Raw genomic sequence first — 18,872 nt, forward strand, 5'->3', positions numbered from 1 at the left:
CTACTAGAGAGCTGTAGTGGCAACCATCCTTTTGGTACAAAAACCTTATGATTTGGTTTTAGGGGTCCCACTTGTAGTATAATGCCCCCATAAAGTTGAGGCTCTTTTGTTGAAACACCACATTCAAGCTTTTTCTGAGCAGAAACTGGCTAGGTATGAAGTGACTTTGTTGTACAAACAAAATGTGACTCTAAAGCAGTGTTCCATCTTAAATCCAGCCACTTTGCTCCCAAATTTACCTACTTCAGGTGAGCCACTCCATGACTGTGCCACCATTGCAGACATGGCTGAGAAACCCTGAAACGACCTCTCTGAAACCTTATAGAATCCTGCCCAAGTCTTATACACTGATGATTCCTTTTATGAGAAACAATGTCTGGCACACGGGCACTGCTGTGATTTCTGCCAGTGAACTGTGTGGTCAACTTCTCTGCCCTCTAACCTCAGTGTCCTGGCTGCTGAATTAATAAGTGTTTACACAGGTCTGCCATCTCTTTGAGGGACAGAGTACTAACATCTACACTGACTGTCAGTGTGTTTTTGGTGTGTGTCAGATGGTCAGAATGCTGTAGTTACAAAGAGGTTTTCTTACTTCTACTGGAAAGATCATTGCTATGAATACATCAAGGAAGTTTTATCTGCCCTACACCTTCCCAGCACCTTGGCAGTGGTGTACTGCTCTGCCCACAAAAATGACACAGATCTGAGATGTGTAGATTTAGAGACATCTCCACTCCAAATGCTCATGCACACTATTTGTGCCTGATCTGTGGTAGAGCCTTCTAAGCTCACCCACAGTTGGACACACTGTACCTTGACTCGAACACAGAGATGTCATTTTGACCCTCTTTGAGAACCAAAGACCACAATCAATCAACCAACCAACCAACATACAAGAATTGCAAAACTGACCAAAAGAGTTCAGTGACATAGGAGCAGTGGTACAGATTAACCAGGGGTGAGGAACCTGTGGCCTCAAGGCTACATGTGGCCCTCTAGGTCCTCAAATGTGTCCCTTTGATTGAATCTAAACTTTACAGAACAAATCCCCTTAATAAAAGGCCTCAAGGCTGCAAGTTTCCCACCCCTGGATTAGGCCTTTGCACTTCTCACTCCATAACTTTCAAATGAGTGATAAAGTATATATCTAAAACTTCTAATGAACCAGTGGAAGCCAGCCGGCTTGGAAAGGCCCGTTCTAGGTACAGCGAACCACCCCAACCACTGTCAGACTTGTAGAAGAGGACTCCTAGATTCACTGCTCACACGTGAAACCTGCCCCTTGCAATGATACATAATATTTACTATACTCTTCCTAATCCTATTTTCAGTGCATGAGGTCTTTTTTCTCACTAACTCTCCTAGTGAGGGGAAAAGAATTCAGATACCTGCTTATGAGTGGATTTTATTTTCCTTACCATTTGCATTGGGCCTAGTAATCTTTTGTATTATTATGTCTGGAATAAGGAGAGCAGGACCAGGACCCATACTGCCACTTCTTCCCCTATTAACGATTCTATTACCTGTGACTGTTTCTGGAAAGCCCTCTTTTTTTAATAACTGGGAAAATATAAATCTCATAACTAAACTTCATGGTGAAGTAGGTCTGGTTCTACACAACCTCAATGTAATAAGGCACCATGGATGCTGGGTATACCTTCATATGCATCAAGGAATTCCCAACTCCATCCTCACTACTATGAATGAAACAATTCTTTAACTGGTCCACTCAACCCAGGGGAACATCATAAATGGCATGAATTTCATTGACCCTCTCAGCCTTGATGAACCCTACTGTCTTTTTGCTCTTGCTGAATGCTATCTTACTACCATTTCACTAAACTGATCGGTGACACAGAATATCACATTTACTCACTACAGTTCTGAGGGCATCTATGGAAAAACAAAGGAGAACATTTTTCTCAATAAGCCTAAAAGTCTGGCCCCACCAATTTTACTACTTTTACCCCAGTTTATTTCATTAACCAGTCAAAGGGACCCGAGACTAACTATCATTTAGGAAGGGCATGGAATTGCACTGAAACCATCTCATTTCCTACCATCACTTGCTAGTGACTCCTTTGTATGTCCCCTTGCAGTCCAGTACAACAGCTCTGAATAGATTCAACTATTTCTTGGGGATTAGTCACTCTAAGACAATTCTTTTTATATGGTAACAAGTATCCCAGAACTTATTCTATCCCCTTTTGCAACTGGTATGGGACATGTGGGATTGGCTATCTTCTTCTTCCAGTTGAAGTTTTCAATAACTGTGCAAATTTGGTTGGAAGTTCTATTAGGAATTTAGGAGCGTAGGGGCTTAGCCATCAAAGAACAAATGTTTTGTAACACAGAAAGAGAGTAGCAGTGGTATGAGATTTCTTTGGTTCCTTTTTCCTTCTGTAGGAGTTGCAGCAGTTGGGGAAGCAACTAAAAACCTTTCCCTTGAAATTGGAAAGTTGTCCCAGAATGCTTGTGATGTCACTGAGATCCTCTGTGATTTAGCTAAGTCATCAAAGGCCCTCCAGATTGATGTTAACTCACTTGCCCAGGTGGCTATGCAAAATCACATAGTTTTATCAGGGGTGGGGAACCTGCAGCCCATGGCCATATTTGGCCTTCTAGGACCTTTCGACTGAGTCCAAGTTTTGCAGAACAGATCCTTTTATTAAGAGTTTTTTAAAAAATTTATTTATTTATTTTTAGTTTACCACATTCAGTTCCACAAGCCTTTGAGTTTCAAATTTTCTCCTCCCTCCCTCCCTTTCCCTGTCCCCAAGACAGCAAGCAATCTGATATAATATTAAGGGGATTTGTTCTGTGAAGTTTGGATTCAGCCAACTGGCCACACTTGAGGACCTAGAATACTGCATATGGCCTGGAGGCTGCAGGTTCCCCACCCTTCTTTTAGATCTTATTGCCTAACAAGGAGGTACATGTACTCTTATCAACCAATCTTGTTGCTCCTATATCAACCAATCTGGAGCGATTTTGTCCAGTATTCACAACATCCAAGAAAATATAGATAGGACTCAGGCACTACTTAATACCTCTGAATATGTACATCATGAAAGTACTTCATAGTGGGACCCCTCTTCCTGGTTCTTGGTTGATGTACTGGCCCTGTAGCATTGGTCTTCTTGCCGTATTGTTTAAATGCAGCCTCTCATTATCCTATGCCTTATGACTGCAATCCCTTACTTTATTAACTGCTGTGATGGATTATGCTCAAACATGGGATCTAACTTAGTCCCCAAAAGAATTACGTTGGCCCAAAAAAGTAATAATCAGGAGCATGAATATACGTAGTTGGATTACAGAAGAATAATTTATTTTTAACCTTGTCTGTCTCTGTTCATTCTTGTTAGTTTGTCACCTGCTTTCTAAGCCTCTGCCTCTTAAGGATTGCTATGAGAATGTCTCTGAAAATGCACCCAGAAACTTTCTGATTCCCAAATCTTCTCCAGACTCCCACCTGGCCACCATCCCTAGTTACATACCACCTCCTCCCCTATTCCTATGCTTCATCACTTGGAATTCTACAGTTGGACTATCAAACAATCAAGCCTTGTTATACCCTGAATTGCCAAATCTGTGGAGATGTTGCTTGTGGTTATCATTATGGAGTCATTTCCTGTGAAAGTTGTAAAAAAATATTAGGAGAACTGTCATTAAGGGTCACCATCTGCTTGTGTGTTGTACTGGGAGAAATGATTGTTTAACTGATAAATTTCATGGAAGGATCTGCCTGGCAGGTCACCTAAGGAAGTGCTGCCAGGTTGGCATGGTCCTTTGAAGATAGAATTATAAAAAGATTGTTATGTTCAAAGCATTAGATGCTATTTTAAGTAAGAGACAATTCCCTGATCAGGTAGTGGTGGAGTCTTTGCTCTAATTCAGGCTCCCGAAGATCTTTCCTTAGAAATAGGAAAATCAACTCTGATTATCAGTGATTCAATCACTTCCTTTCAGAGCCATGCAAATTCATTGGTGTTGTTGGTTAACCAACCATAGAACAATGGAAGGAATTTGATGAATTGATGAATGATCCATGAAGGACAAAGTCTTTTAAGGATCAAAGTGGGGGAATTGAAAAATGTTATTTTGGAATAAGTTTTAAGTGTGAGTTTTTAAAATCAACACTTAAGAACAGCTCTGATTTGAGGTTTTTATAGATCATCAGGCTCCCTCAGACTACCTTCTGCTGGTAAAGGCTGTAAGCCTAGGTTCTCTGTTTTGCTAACCTCAAAAATTCTTGATTTTGTAATATTCTCCATGTTACTCAAGGTTTTGTAATTTTGATTCCCTTTTTGTATTCCCCTTTACTGACAATAAAAGAGCTCTGTAAAGCCCTCTGGGCACCCTTGGTTTCTGAGGAGTCTTAGATCCCATGTATTGGCATTTATTAACTTGATTGTTCTCAGTATTCAGAATCTTTTCATCTCAGATTTCAATTGCTACACATCATAGATAAAGGAATCCTCTGAGACTTTTCTCTGAATGGTTTAAAATTAATGAATAAGAACTTCTGGTGTCAGGATGGTGGAGTGAGGAAGGAAATTACTGAAGTCCTCCCAAATTTCCCTTAAAACAACCTTGAAAAATGCCTCAGAACCAATTTAGGAGCAGGGAAGCAACTTATCAGCCCAGCAAGAAAAGTCTGTCTCGCTGGGGTGGAAAGGGAGCTCAGATGGAGAAAAGCAGGAATACTCCAACCCGAGGCGGTTTGCGGTGAGGCTCCAAGCCCCAGGACAATCCACCAGCAGACTTGCCCATGCTATCAGCAGTCCCAGACCAGCAGCATAGCAAGGTGCTACCCCCACTGCAGGCCACCAATATGGTCCTGACAAATTGCTGACCAGCAGCAAGACTTCAGCCTTGGGGTTGGCCAACAGCAAGACTCTGTCCCTGGGGGCTAGCCAGCAGCAGCAAGACCTTGCCCCTGCACAGGCTGATAGGGAGACAATACCACCTCCATCTAGTGCAAGCCAGCAGGTAGGCCCCAAGCCCAGTACAAGTAGCTTGGGACAGTGCAGGAGCAGAGCCCAACTCTTACATGAAAGTACAAAGTCACAAAATAGGCAGAAAATGGGCAAAAAAAAAAAAACCCCACAGAACTCAACTATAAAAAAATGCAATGGTGACAGGGAATATCGAGGCACAAATTTATAAGATGACAACAGTGTCAAAGTGTCTACACATAAAGCCTCAAAGAAAAGTGTGAATTGGTCCCAGGCCAAGAAAGAACTCCTAGAAGAGTTTTAAAAGGCTTTTTGAAGCAAATGAGAAAAGTAGAAGAAAAATTGGGAAAAGTACTAAGAGTAATGCAAGAAAATAATGAAAAAAGTGTCAGCAGCTCATTAAAAGAAATACCAAAAAATGGGGAAAAATACAAAAATTCAGCAAAGAAAATAACTCCTTAAAAATAGAATTGGCCAAATGGAAAAGGAGAGACAAAAGCTCACTGAAGAAAATAAGTCCTTAAAAATTAGAATTGGGCAATTGGAAGCTAATGACTCTGTGAGACATCAAGAAATGATAAAACAAAACCAAAAGTTGTTTTTTTTTAAAAGAAGAAAATGTGAAATTTTTCATTGGAAAAACAACTGACCTGGAAATTAGGTCCAAAAGAGATAATTTAAGAATTATTGGACTACCTGAAAATCAGGATCAAAAAATGAACCTAGACATAAGCTTTCAAAAAATTATCGATGAAAACTGCCCTGATATCCCAGAACCAGAGGGCAAAATAGAAACATAAAGAATCCATCAATCACCACCTAAAAGAGATCCCAAAATGAAAACTCCCAGGAATATCATAACAAAATTCCAGAGCACTCAGGTCAAGGAGAAAATACTGCAAACAACCAGAAAGAAACAATTCAAATATTGTGGAACCACAGTCAGGGTTACACGGTATTGAGCAGTTTCTATATTAAAGAATCAGAGGGCTTGGAATATATTCTGGAAGGCAGAGGAGTCAGGATTATAATCAAGAATCACCTACCCAGTAAAACTGAATATAATCCTTTGAGGAGGGCAGGGGAGGAAGAAAATGAATTTTTAATGAAATAGAGGACTTTCAAGTATCCCTAATTAAAAGATCAGAGCTGAATAAAAAATTTGATCTTAAAATACGAAACTCAAGAGAAGTATAAAAAGGCAAAAAATAAACAAGAAAGAAAACATAGGAGATTCAATAAGGTTAAACCATTTATATTTCAACATGGCAAGATGATATTTGTAGTTCTTAAAAACTTCACTACAAGGGAAATCAGAAGGAGTATACACAGACAGAGGGTGCAGGTATAAGATGACTATGATAGAATGATATCTAAAAAAATAAAATTAAAAGATGAGAAACAAGATTGCCCTGGGAGAAGGGGGAAGGGTAAAATAGAATGGGATAAATTATCTCACATAAAAGAGGTGTGAAAGAGCTATTACAGTGGAGGGGAAGTTGGGGGGTGGGACATGGCAGGCAATGCTTGAACCTTACACTCATCAGAATTGACCGATAGAAGAGGGAATGACACACACTCAGTTGGAAGTAGTAATCTATCTTAGCCTATGAGGAGATAAAATGGGGCAGAACTTCTGTATTCTGTGCAACAAATCTAAGTCTCTGTCTCTGAGTTCAAAAGTTTCTCTCTCTCTCTCATCTCTGATTTCTGTCTCTGTCTCTGTCTCTCTCTGTCTCTCTATCTCTCTCTGTCTCTCTGTCTCTCTCTCTCTCTGTCTCTCTCTCTCTCTCTCTCTCTCTCTCTCTCTCTCTCTCTCTCTGTCTCTCTCTATCTCTCTGTCTCTCTCTCTAACCCCCCTTCAGAGTTAGATGCCAAAAGTTTAGTTTCCCCTATCAGTCACATTTAGTTAAAGAAAAACTCTGAGCTAAAGTTTAGGTAAATACTCTGATGAAACATTCCAGTTCTAAGGAAGTTGTTATCTCAGCACCACCTGCAAATCACTTTGTGCCAAGGAAGCTTGTTATCCCTCCATATCTGTGTGCTATCCTTGAAGGCAGATAAACTTTGTCCCATCTTAGCTTCATCCTTACCAACTGAAGGTGGTTTTATCTCATTCCCAGGCACCTGTGAGTCTACTGCTCCTCTCCAGTATCAATGACCCGGGATGCAGCTGGGTCTCATGTATTCATAAAACATTCCTTTAATAGAAATGTGGTCTTTAGCCCCTGTGTGTCTGTATGCCCACTTTCTTTAATGTAACCAATCATGATCCATCACCCCCATAAGGTTGCCAACCTCATAACCAATGTTATGATAACTTCACCTACTCTGTCCTGTTCTTTGTTCTATGCCTATAAAAAAGAGTTGCATCTCTAATTCTAGGTTTTTGGCCAAAGGCAGTGCCATTGACCTATCCTTTATTAATACGCTCAACAGCCTATTATATGGCTCAGAGAAAATTACCACAGTCTACCTTTGTGGATGTTTTTACTCCCAATGGTCCCAGACCTCCCAATACTCTTTGGAATGGCAGCACTAAAGGGAGCTTATTCTAGTCTTTTCAAAATTCTAGCAGAAAGTAATAAGCAACAAGCTGGGACCCACTACCTGCACACTTTGGCAATCCATGAAGACTAGGCAAAGGCTTACAAGAAGATAGAGATAAGAGGTTCTAGTGAACATTCCAGGAACTCTAATTATTAAACCCTTAAAGTTTACATCCTGAAGTGTTTAACTTTAGGGACTCCCCAATACCAAGAGTAGAAGGGTAGGTTGAAGCTAGTGGTGCTCAGCAAGAGGACAGACCTGTTTTCATTGTATGAGTCAGACATAGGATGTGTTTGAGGTGCAACCCATAGAATCCTTCTCATCAATTTTATTTTTTTAATTAAATAATATTTCCCCCAGTTACATGTAAAAACATTCCTTGTTTTTTTTTAAAGTTTTGAGTTCCAAATTCTATCCTTCTCTCCCTCCTTTCCCCCCTCCCTGAGATGGTAAGCAATCTGATATAGGTTATACATGTGCAATCATGTAAAACATTTCCATATTAGTCATTTTGTGCAAGAAGACTTGATCAAAAAGAGAGACAGAAACAGAGAAAGAGAAAAAGAAAAAGAAAGAAAGAAGAGAAGAAAGAAAAATGAAAATAGTATGCTACAGTCTGTATTTAGACAATATCAGTTCTTTCTCTGGAGGTGGATAGCATTTTTCATCATGAGTCCTTTAGGATTGACTTGGATCATTTTATTATTAAAAATAGCTAAGTCAGCACAATAATATTCCATTACAAGCATATACCTGTAATGGCAAACAGAGTGGGACTTTTCGCTGTTTTTTTTTGTTTTGGAGTGCTTCTTAGCATTAAGGCAATCAAGTGCCTTTGAGTCTTGCCTTTGTTTCAATCAAGAGTCTTTGATTGAATCAAGAGTCTTTGATGACCTGCTTACATCACAAGAAAGCCTAAGTCACATGAATTTGAGTGACATAGTTGTGATGCCCTCTGAACCTAAAGAAGCTGTATATATACTTGGAGGTTAGCATTTTGCTTTGGGGGCTCACTCATAGGAAGAGTGTTTGTGCAATTTGGCCAATTGAGACTCTGGGTAGCTGTCAAGGAGGCCCCCCACTCCCAGCTTTGAAAACCCAGATGTTGACGCTTCTCTCTTTGGTAACTATGTATGTATTGTTATGGACAGACAGTTAAAAGCCCTGTATGCTGATTTGTGTTATTTGCTCTGTTTATATAATTTCTGCTTGTAATTTCTGTTTGCGTTTTCTCTGAAGTTAAGACTGCTAACTTTTTCCCCTGAACTAAGTGAATGATATATGTATGTTTAATTAAAGTGAGATCGTAAGCCCCTTAAAGTTGCTTTCCCTAGAAAAGCAGATGAAAGAATCTGTGCTAGCAGCCCTCTTGTGTGCTGGTATTATTGGCCTTACACCTCCACAGCAGCTGCAAGCAGCATTGTTGTTACAATACCACATTGTTTAGCCATTTCCCAGTTTTTGGGCATCCTTCTACTTCCAATTCTTAGCCACCACAAATGGAGCTGCTATAAATATTTTTGTACAAATATGTTCTTTTTTTTCTTTTTAAAAAATCACTTTGGCATACAAAGATAGCAGTCATATTGCTGGATCAAAGAGTATGCACATTTTATAGTCCTTTGGGCATAGTTCCAAATTGATCTTCAGAATGGTTGCATCAGTTCGCAACTCCACCAACAATGTATTAATGTCACAGTTTTCTCATATTCCCTCCATTTATCATTTTCCTCTTTTTTGTCATAGTAGCCAATCTGATAGGTATGATGTGGTACTTCAGTGTTGTTTTAATTTGCATTTCTCTAATCAATATAGATTTAGAGCATTTTTATATGATTATAGATAGTTTTGATTTCTTCATCTGAAAACTGCCTGTTCATATCCTTTGACCATTTGTCAATTGTGGAATGACTTGTATTTTTATAAATTTGACTCAGTTCTCTACATATTTGAGAAATAAGGCCTTTATCAGAGATACTTGGTGAAAAAAATTCCCCACCCACAGTTTTCTGCCTTTTTTCTAATTTTGGTTGCATTGGTTTTGTTTGTGAAAAACTTTGATTTTATGTAATTAAAATTATCCATTTTACATTGTGTAATGCTCTCTATACCTTGTTTGGTCCTAAATTCTTCCCTCTCTACAAATCTGACAGGTAAACTATTCCATGCTCTTCTAATTTGCTTATGGTATCACCCTTTATGTCTAAATCATGTATCCATTTTGACCTTATCTTAGTATATGGTGTGAAATGTTAGTCTATACCTAATTTCTGCCATACTATTTTCCAGTTTTCCCAGCAGTTTTTGTCAAATAATGAGTCTTTGTCCCAAAAGCTTGGATCTTTGGGTTTATCAAACGCTAGATTACTATGGCCATTTACTACTGTGTGTTGAGTACCTAGTCCAACACTGATCCAACACTCTATTTCTTAGACAGTACCAGATTGTTTAGATAATTACCACTTTATAATACAGTTTGAGATCTGGTAGTACAATTTGAGATCCAGGCCACCTTTACATTTTTTTTTGCATTGATTCTCTTAATATTTTTGACCTTTTGTTCCTCCAGATGAATTTTGTTATTAATTTTTCTAGCTCTATAAAATAATTTTTTGGTAGATTGATATGGCACTGAATAAATAGGTTAATTTAGGTAGAATTGTCATTTTTATTATATTGGTTTAGCCTAACCATGAGCAATTAATATTTTCCAATTGTTTAGACCTGACTTTATTTATGTGAAAAGTGTTTTATAAGTGTGTTCATATAGTTTCTGGGTTTGTCTTGCCAAGTAAACTCCCAAGTATTTTATATTTGTCTATAGTTACTTTAAATGGAATTTCTCTTTCTATTTGTTGCTGCTGAACTTTGTTGGTAATATATTGAAATGCTGATGATTTGTGTGGATTTATTTTGTATTCTGCTACTTTGCTAAAGTTGTTAATTTTTTTTTTTGCTCATGGACTTAAAGTGTTTTTTAAAAAAATATATTCATTTATTTTTAGTTTTCAATTTCAACCAATTTTTAAGGTGATTCTCTAGGATTCTTTAGGTATACTATCATGTCCTCTGCAGAGAGTGACAGTTTTGTTTCCTCACTACCTATTATAATTCCTTCAATTTCTTTTTCTTCTCATTGATATAGCTAACATTTCTAGTACAATATTGAATAATAGTGGTGATAATGGGCATCCTTGTTTCACCCTTGATTTTATTGGGAAGGTTTCTAGTTAATTCCCATGACAAATAATGTTTGCTGATGGTTTTTGATAACTGTTACTTCTCATTTTAAGGTAAGCTTACACTATTCCACATTTTTCCCTTTTCTGCTCAGTATCCTTAAAAATGTATTCTTAAGGCATGGGTGTACTCCTAATATTAAGAAACCTTTATGCTTCTCAACTGCAAATGCAAGATGATTGCCTTAGTTCCCATCTTTTCTAGACTTTGATTTGTTTTCCCAAATTAATATACAAATATTAATGCAAATAATTAAAGTGCATGCAACAATATAATAGCACAGCAACAGACATTGTTTCAAATTGTGAAAACTGGACCACAACAACCTTTTCATGCATCAACATATAGCAATTATGCATACAGTAGCACTCAGACTTTTAAGAGATACATCATATGAATAAATCCAGCAACTGAATAACAGCATTTTCAAGCTAACCTCAGGTTAGGATGAAACCAAGTTAGTTTGGATAAGCTCATTACACCCCAAGCCATCCTCCCACCTTTGAAAACAATTTCAAGATACAACCAGGAGGAAACAAAATTGTCTGTGCCTCTAAGTGTTGCTACATCTTTGCCATATATCCATGTTGCATATCTTTGCTGTGTTGAGGCAAAGTAAAGGGCCTGCTTTGTTAAATGTTCAGTGACTCAAACGTGCCTCATTTCATCAGAACATTGAATTGTTGACTGGAGGATCATGGCTTTAGAGGCAGGTCTACAACAAGTGGTATTGTTGAGTTAAATAGTATGCATTGTTTAGTGATTTTCGGAGCATGATTTCAAACCAGTTACCAGAATGGCTGAACCAATTTGCAGGTCAACCAATACTGCTCTTTTCCTATGGTCCCTCTGAAAATTGTCATTTCCTTTTTTTTTTTTTGGTCAACTTTGCCAATCTGATGAGGGTGAAGTGGAACCTCAGTGTTGCTTTAATTTGCATTTCTCTAATTATTTGTGATTTGGAGCATTTTTTCACACATATGCTGATATTTCATTTCCTTTGACTGTTCCTGAACTGGAGATGCACCATAGAGTTTGTGATGAGAGTTATATGAACTAAGACTGGATGGAATTTGATGAGAGGATATGAGGTAGAGGGTGGTCATCATTATTGGGATTATTTTTACTGCTTCAATGGTTGTAAGGCCAGAATCTCTCTGAGTGACCCAACTTCTCTCTCAAAATGAAGAGAGTCACATACAAGGAAAGAAGTTAATGGCTCCATAGCAGGATGGAGTCTGGGACTTAAATCTCTAGAGCCCTAAGCCTTGAGCTTAGAATAGAATAGTAAAGAAGCTGGTTGTTTTAAATGAGGAAAGTGGAAATCTCACTCTTCTCTGCTCCGAAACAGAACACATTTGGAATATTGGGTTCCTTTTCCCCATGCCTGGAATGTTCTCCCTCCTCATGTCTTGCTACTGGCTTCTCTGGCTTCAAACCCATCTATAATCCCGTCTTCTACAGGAAGCCTTTCTTGCCCCCCTGGTGGCCTCCCATTTAATTCTAGTGCCTTCTCTCTGCTGATTATTCCTAATTTATCACATGGATATGTACATATGTATATATGTTTGTGTGTATTTGTATATGTATATATCTTTCTTTCTTTCTTATTTGTGCATAACTGTTTGCCTGTTGTCTCTCCCATTAGGCTGTGAGCTGCTCAAAGGCAGGGGTTGTTTTTGCCTTTCTTTGTATCCCCAAATGTTTATTAACTGGCTGACTCTTTGTACACTGTCTTTCAAGAAGGGCATTGGAGATGCATCCAGAGGAGGACGGCTGGGAGGGTTAGGGAACCACAAACTATGCTATGGTAAAATTATCATTGCATATTTAAAAGGTTGTCATGGGAAGTTGTAGTAGACAAGTAGGAATTCTCTCTGTGGGCAGAACTGTAATAATAATTACAATGATAACTGACTTTTTACATTACACTTTTAAGGTTTAAAAAAAAATCTCAATTGATCATATGCTCTCATTTGATCTTCATAACAACTGTGTGGCAGGCCCTAAAGATATATTCCTCACTTTACAAATGAGGAAACAAAGGCCCAGAAAAGTTTAGTTGCTTCCTGTGGTCTGATCACACAGTTATTAAGTGTCAGAGGCAGGATTTGAGCTCAAGTGTCTTGTGACTTCTTGTCCTTTCCATTACAGCACCAAGTTGAGAAAAAGTAAACTGGCTTGATATAAGAACCTTGATCTCAGAGCTGTCTCAAAATGGAATGAACTATGGTGGCAGGTAGTAAGCTCCCCATCTATGGGTAATTTTCAGGCAGGGATAACTAACCATTTATCAGAAATGCTGTAGGTGGAATTCCTGATCAGGTGTGGGTTAGACTAGGTGTCCTCTAAGGTCCTTTCCAACTCCAAGGGTCTATTGTTCTGTGGTTCTAATGATCGGTGAGGAGAAAGAGCCTTGATGTGATAAGAAGAATATTGAATTTGGAGGCAGAAGACCTGGGTAAGAGGCCCAGCTGGGACACTTACTGTATTTTACGGCATAATTGTTGCCACCCCATAATGGTAGCACCCTATTTTTTTCAGTACAAAAATTGGTTTAAAGCCTTTCCTTGCATAATTGCCACATGGTATAGTTCTGTTTACCATGCCACTTAAGAGGTAAACAGAACAGCAATGTATTCACCAGTGGCATATGGATACGCATTTATGTCTCATCCATCGCAAGCTGTGAGTCTAGAATTCTCAGTGCACTTGCATTGTCAATATATTTCCGAAAGCCAATTTGTGTGGTTTGTTTAGAGCACTGCAGTACCAGTGGTATTGTCGCTCAATCCAGTGAAGAGCCATAGGTGCAAGGGGAGCAGGTGGGCAGGTGAAGCTGCCATGAGTAAGTCACATGATATAGTTAGGACTTACATCTTCCCAATTTTCAGATATATTCATGAGTATCCCATGCATCCTAATCTTGTACCAACACCGGTTTAGTAATAAATGATTTTTAGGTAATACCAGAACAATTTGTCACACCCCACTTTTTTGCCAAAAAAAAATTGGCATAAAAATCTGAGATGATTATGTGGGGAAACACAATACAAGTTATGTGAGCCTCAGGTTCTGCATCTGAAAAACAGGAATAATAATGTTTGTACCACCCATCTCATGGAGTTGTGAGAAAAAGTGCCTTATAAACCTTAAAACAATATAGAAATATGAACTGTTAAGATTATTATAATTATGAAAGATTATGAAAGACTCTGGGCACTTTCACTGGCTGTTTCCCATGCCTGGAATACTCTACTTCCTCATCTCTCCCTCTTGGCTTTGCTGGTTTCCTTCAAGTCTCAAATAAAATCTCATCTTTCAGGAGATGCTTTTTTTTTATTCCTCTTATTCTAGTCCCTTCCCTCTCTTGATTATTCCAGATTTATCTCATGTATAGCCTGTTCGTTTGTAGTTGGTTGTGGGTTGTCGTTTTCTTTGTATGCCCAGCACGTAACACAGCACCTGGCACATAGTAGGCCCTTAAGAAATGCTCATTGACCGACTGATCGAGAAGTGCAATGAAATTAATAATATATACATGCTTAATGTTTATGTTACAGTCTTTTATAAACTCATTTTTTCTGGCTTAAAATAAGATTGCTTTTAAATCTGAAATTCAGAAGTGTTCAAGCCTCAGAATCAGAATCATAGACCCTGCTGTCATAGTCCCATTATTTATAGCCAACATTAATATAAGAGGATAGTAGTTGCTAAAATAGAGACTAAATCCTCTAGCAGAACCATGAGATCGACCAATCAGAGGATAGGAAGGTGGTTCAAATCCCACTCTCCCTGTGATAGTTAATCCTGGGGCTTGTCTCCACATTTACTTTTATCTCCCCATTGGTCTCCTCCCTCCACTATACAGCTTTCTAACCTCCCTGCTCCTACACTGGTCCTCTTTCTTCCAGAACATTTATAACTCAGTTATACCCTAACCCCTATCTAGGCACCCCAAACCACAGGTCATGGAAGTCCCACAAAATTGACCAAATCCCTGTCCCACTTGTTTATTTTGGGTGAGAAAATGAAGCAAAGGAAGAGTTACAAGATGCCTCAAAGATCTTATTACATTGTCCTTCCCCACCAAAACTTACTTATCTTCCAAACTTCCCTCTTTGTTAAGGTCACTACTATTCTTCCCAACCTCAGTGTCATATTCCACTTCCCCCTCATTCCACACATCCCATAAGTTACCGAGTCTTCTCAGTTCTATTTCTAAAACATCTCTCTTACATCTGTCTCCTTCTGGTACAAGTCTAATTCTGCTTCCCAGATTTGTTAAATGTTCAAACATTTCCCCAAAATGTGAAAGAGCTCTAGCTGGAGCCAGGAAACCTGGGTTCTAGTCCCAGCTCAGTCTTGTGACCAGGGTTCAACCTTACTGTAAGGATATGCTGGAACCAGTTCAAAAATTTTTAAATTTTCACTGTGAGCATTTCCCCTTCAGAATTGGCAAAGGCTACAGATCAGGGCTCAAATTCTTGTTTTGATGACTGTCAGGATTTAAGAAATTGATGGAGAAAAATGTCAATATTGCAGATTAAGCCTAAAAGTGTGTTGTGTCCTTTTTTTTTTGAGAACTAGTTAAACATTTACTAGCATACTCCTGTATTTAAGCCTCTTTGATCATAAGTTTTCCCATTTATAGGATAAACTAATTAGCCTAAATGATCTCTAGGATCTCTGGAAGCTCTTAAATTTGATGAGTCTAGAAGTCAGTAGTTAACTTTCTAGAACTGACTTAAATGTACCCTACCACTTGAGAACAAATGATTATCAATCCACAAAAGCAAAAGTATTTTGCAGGTTTTTTGTTCTAGGAACTTGGTACAGTCGATCAAGTGAATAATTGTTAGTTTTTTGGTCAAATTAACATTGACCAAATATAATCTTGTACAACTTCTTTCTCTAAAACAAGTAAGTCACAAATCCCAAGCAGCTAGGTCTGGTTTACTGGATTGAAAATCTCACAGTTATCTTGACTTCACCAATTAGAAAAATGATAACACTTAGAATTGATTTGAGAAAGAGTCTCTATTAGAGTATACACTAAGAGATAGAATCTATGATGTCCTTTATCATAAAAGGATATGACTGAAAATGGTAACCTTTAACCCAGAAATTCACTGCTAAGTATATATCCAAACTAGTCTATAATGAAACTGAAGGCCCCCCATGCACCAAAATATTTGCAGGAACAAAGAATTGGAAACAAAATAGATGCATAGTTATTGGGGAAAATTGATGTTTTGACACATGAATATAAAGGAATATTATTGTGCTATAACATACAATATGACAAATACAGAGAAGCATGAGAAGACATACATGAACTGATGCAAAATGAAGTAAGCAGAGCCAGAAAAACAATATATGCAATGATTACAACAGTGTAAATGGGGAAAAAAAACCCTGAAATAATACTGAGAAATTATAATGGCACAGCTTGGCCCCAAAGAAGAGAAATTTCTTTACAGAGGCTGGCAGATCACGCATTAGAAAGATTGCTTTTGTCAGACATTTTCCAATATGGTTGGTTAGTTTTACTAAACTATTTTTTCCCTTTTTTTGCTATCCCCTTGTTAATAGTTATATATTCATGTATAAGATTAAGTCTTTAAAGATATCTCATTGGTTCAAGATGATACGAGGATAACATATATCCTCAAAAAGGGGGGTGAGTGAAGATGTAAAAGTTTTGAATTTTAGTAGAGTAGTAAACTTCACTTTGAGATAGCAACAAGATTAGACCATTTGTCTAAGAAACAGGCTACATATATACATACATACATACATACATATATATATACATAAATACATACATATATATTTCCCTACCCCCCAAATGTTTCTAATGGGATACATAGGCTTTGAGTGTCTTTTAGTAATAAGTTCTCCAAATGAAATTAAGGATTTTACACATAAAATTTCATTCCCCCTGTTTTAAAATCTCTGTCTAATTATATTAAGAGACAGAAGTGCTCATTTTACAAGTCAGGCCCTAATGGGTCCTTTAAGAGTCTTCCTTCAGCCTCTAGATGGCATTGTCCATATCAGGTAGAGAGATTGTTGAAGTAAAAATAGATCAAGTGGTATATAAAAACTGAAATTCTCTGAACATTCAAGGGAATTATGGGTTCCTAATTTGGTGGTCTTCTTATACCTCTGTTGTTATAAAATTAGTTCCATAAGGTTTGAGCTGGTTTTTATTACATAAACTAGTTATTGGAACACCAGATTTGGGAAATTGTACTAAATTGTGTTGAGTCTTATCACTGGTGTATTTTAACAACATTAAATAGGGAATCTCTGCAAGTGACTTAGAACCAGAGAAGTGGATCTGCTAGGAGGAGGACACCTCCAGAGATGCTCTGAGAATGAGGCCTATTCCAGAGTTTCCAAGGACTCAAGATGATATGTGCTGATTAAATGGACATTGGGAGCGCGTTTCTAGGAAGGAGATTTGTTGTTATTTAATATTGATGATCATTGTTGTATTACTTTGGCTTTTAGTTTTCATGTTTTTTTTTTATGTTTGCCTGCAAGAAGGGTATGCCCAAATTCCTTTTATTTGTTATTTAGGGGTTAGGGCCATTCCTTCTACAACTTTTTGGTTATTTGAAAGCCTGTCTTGTGTTTATATAATGATGTTAACTGTTCCTCATTCCTCAAGTAGAAGCCAAATGAAAGTTTGAGTTTTCTAGAGTGGTTTAGTTATTTGCTAGTTTCCCAAGCTAACCGTGTAAGGAAGATTTGCATGAGTTTTCATGGTTACCTTGGCAACATGTAAATTTCCCCCTTCAGTCTATTGTGAATCCTCTAAATGTAAATAACCTGTAACCTGACTTAGTTTACCCATACAGTCGTTTAAAAAGGTTTGTCTCCTTAAGTGATGCTATGAGATTATAACTTTGCTTAACTGAGTTTGTCCAGGTTTTATGACATTGCAGGCAGCATGGGATTATGATTTTTGTGATGATTATGGCCATAGTGTATTTGTTTCTTGGTATAAGCTTAAGTCCCCTGATTTACAGCCCCTGATATTTACTCAGATTGATCTCTCTGACTATGAGACATTGGGAAAGTTTGTTGCCAATCTAACCCCTATTCCTCTTTAAAGGACTTATACAAAGCTCTAGATGAGATACGTAGTGAGGAGGATGCCACTTGGTTTGGTTACTTTTGAAACCATAACTCAGTTTTCTTTTTTTGTAATTATGCTCTCTACTTTTGAGAAGGTTAGGTTTTAATAAGCCCAAATGAGAGAACTGCAGGGAAATATTTTATTATGTTGTTCAGGAACCCTTATTTATTAGTATTGTTTGAACCTAGCTTGATTTTACCTTACCTAAAAGCTTACTATAGATGTCAGAGATTTCCTGGGAAAGCTGGATACTTCAAGGAATGCTTAATTGTGAACTAAACTAAATGTGAATTGTTCTAACCATTACGGAGAACAATTTGGAACAATGCTAAAGGGCTATCAAATTGTGCATACCCTTTCATCCAGCAATGGCACTGCTAAGTCTGTATCCCAAAGACATTAAAAAGGGCCGGGGTGGGGGGGGGCAGGGAGGACCTATTTGTACAAAAATATTTTTAGCAGCTCTTTTTGTGGCGGCTAAGAATTGGAAATCAAAGGGATGCCCATCAGTTGGGGAATGACTAAACAAGCTGTGGTTGTAATGAAATAGCATTGTGCTATAAGAAATGACAAGCAGGATGATTTCAGAAAAACCTGGAAAGACTTAACATGAACTGATGCATATGAAGTGACCAGAACCAGAACATCATACACACTAACAGCAATATTGTTAGATGAAAAATTGTCAATGACTTGGCTAATCTCAGCAATACAATGATCCAAGCCAATCCCAAAGGACTAATGATGAAGTATACTATCTACTTCCAGAGAAAGAACCAATATTGCTTAAATACAGAATGAAGCATGCTATTTTTCATTTTCTTTCTTTCATTTTCTCCTTTATTCAAGTCTTCTTGTACAAAATAACTAATATGGAGATGTTTTACATAATTGGACATGTATAACCTATAACCTATGATTGCTTTGCCATCTCAGGGAGTGGGGAATGGGAGGCAGGGAGAGGCGGGGTA

The sequence above is a fragment of the Trichosurus vulpecula genome, chromosome 2 (assembly GCF_011100635.1).
Source record: "Trichosurus vulpecula isolate mTriVul1 chromosome 2, mTriVul1.pri, whole genome shotgun sequence".
Lineage (NCBI taxonomy): Eukaryota > Metazoa > Chordata > Mammalia > Diprotodontia > Phalangeridae > Trichosurus > Trichosurus vulpecula.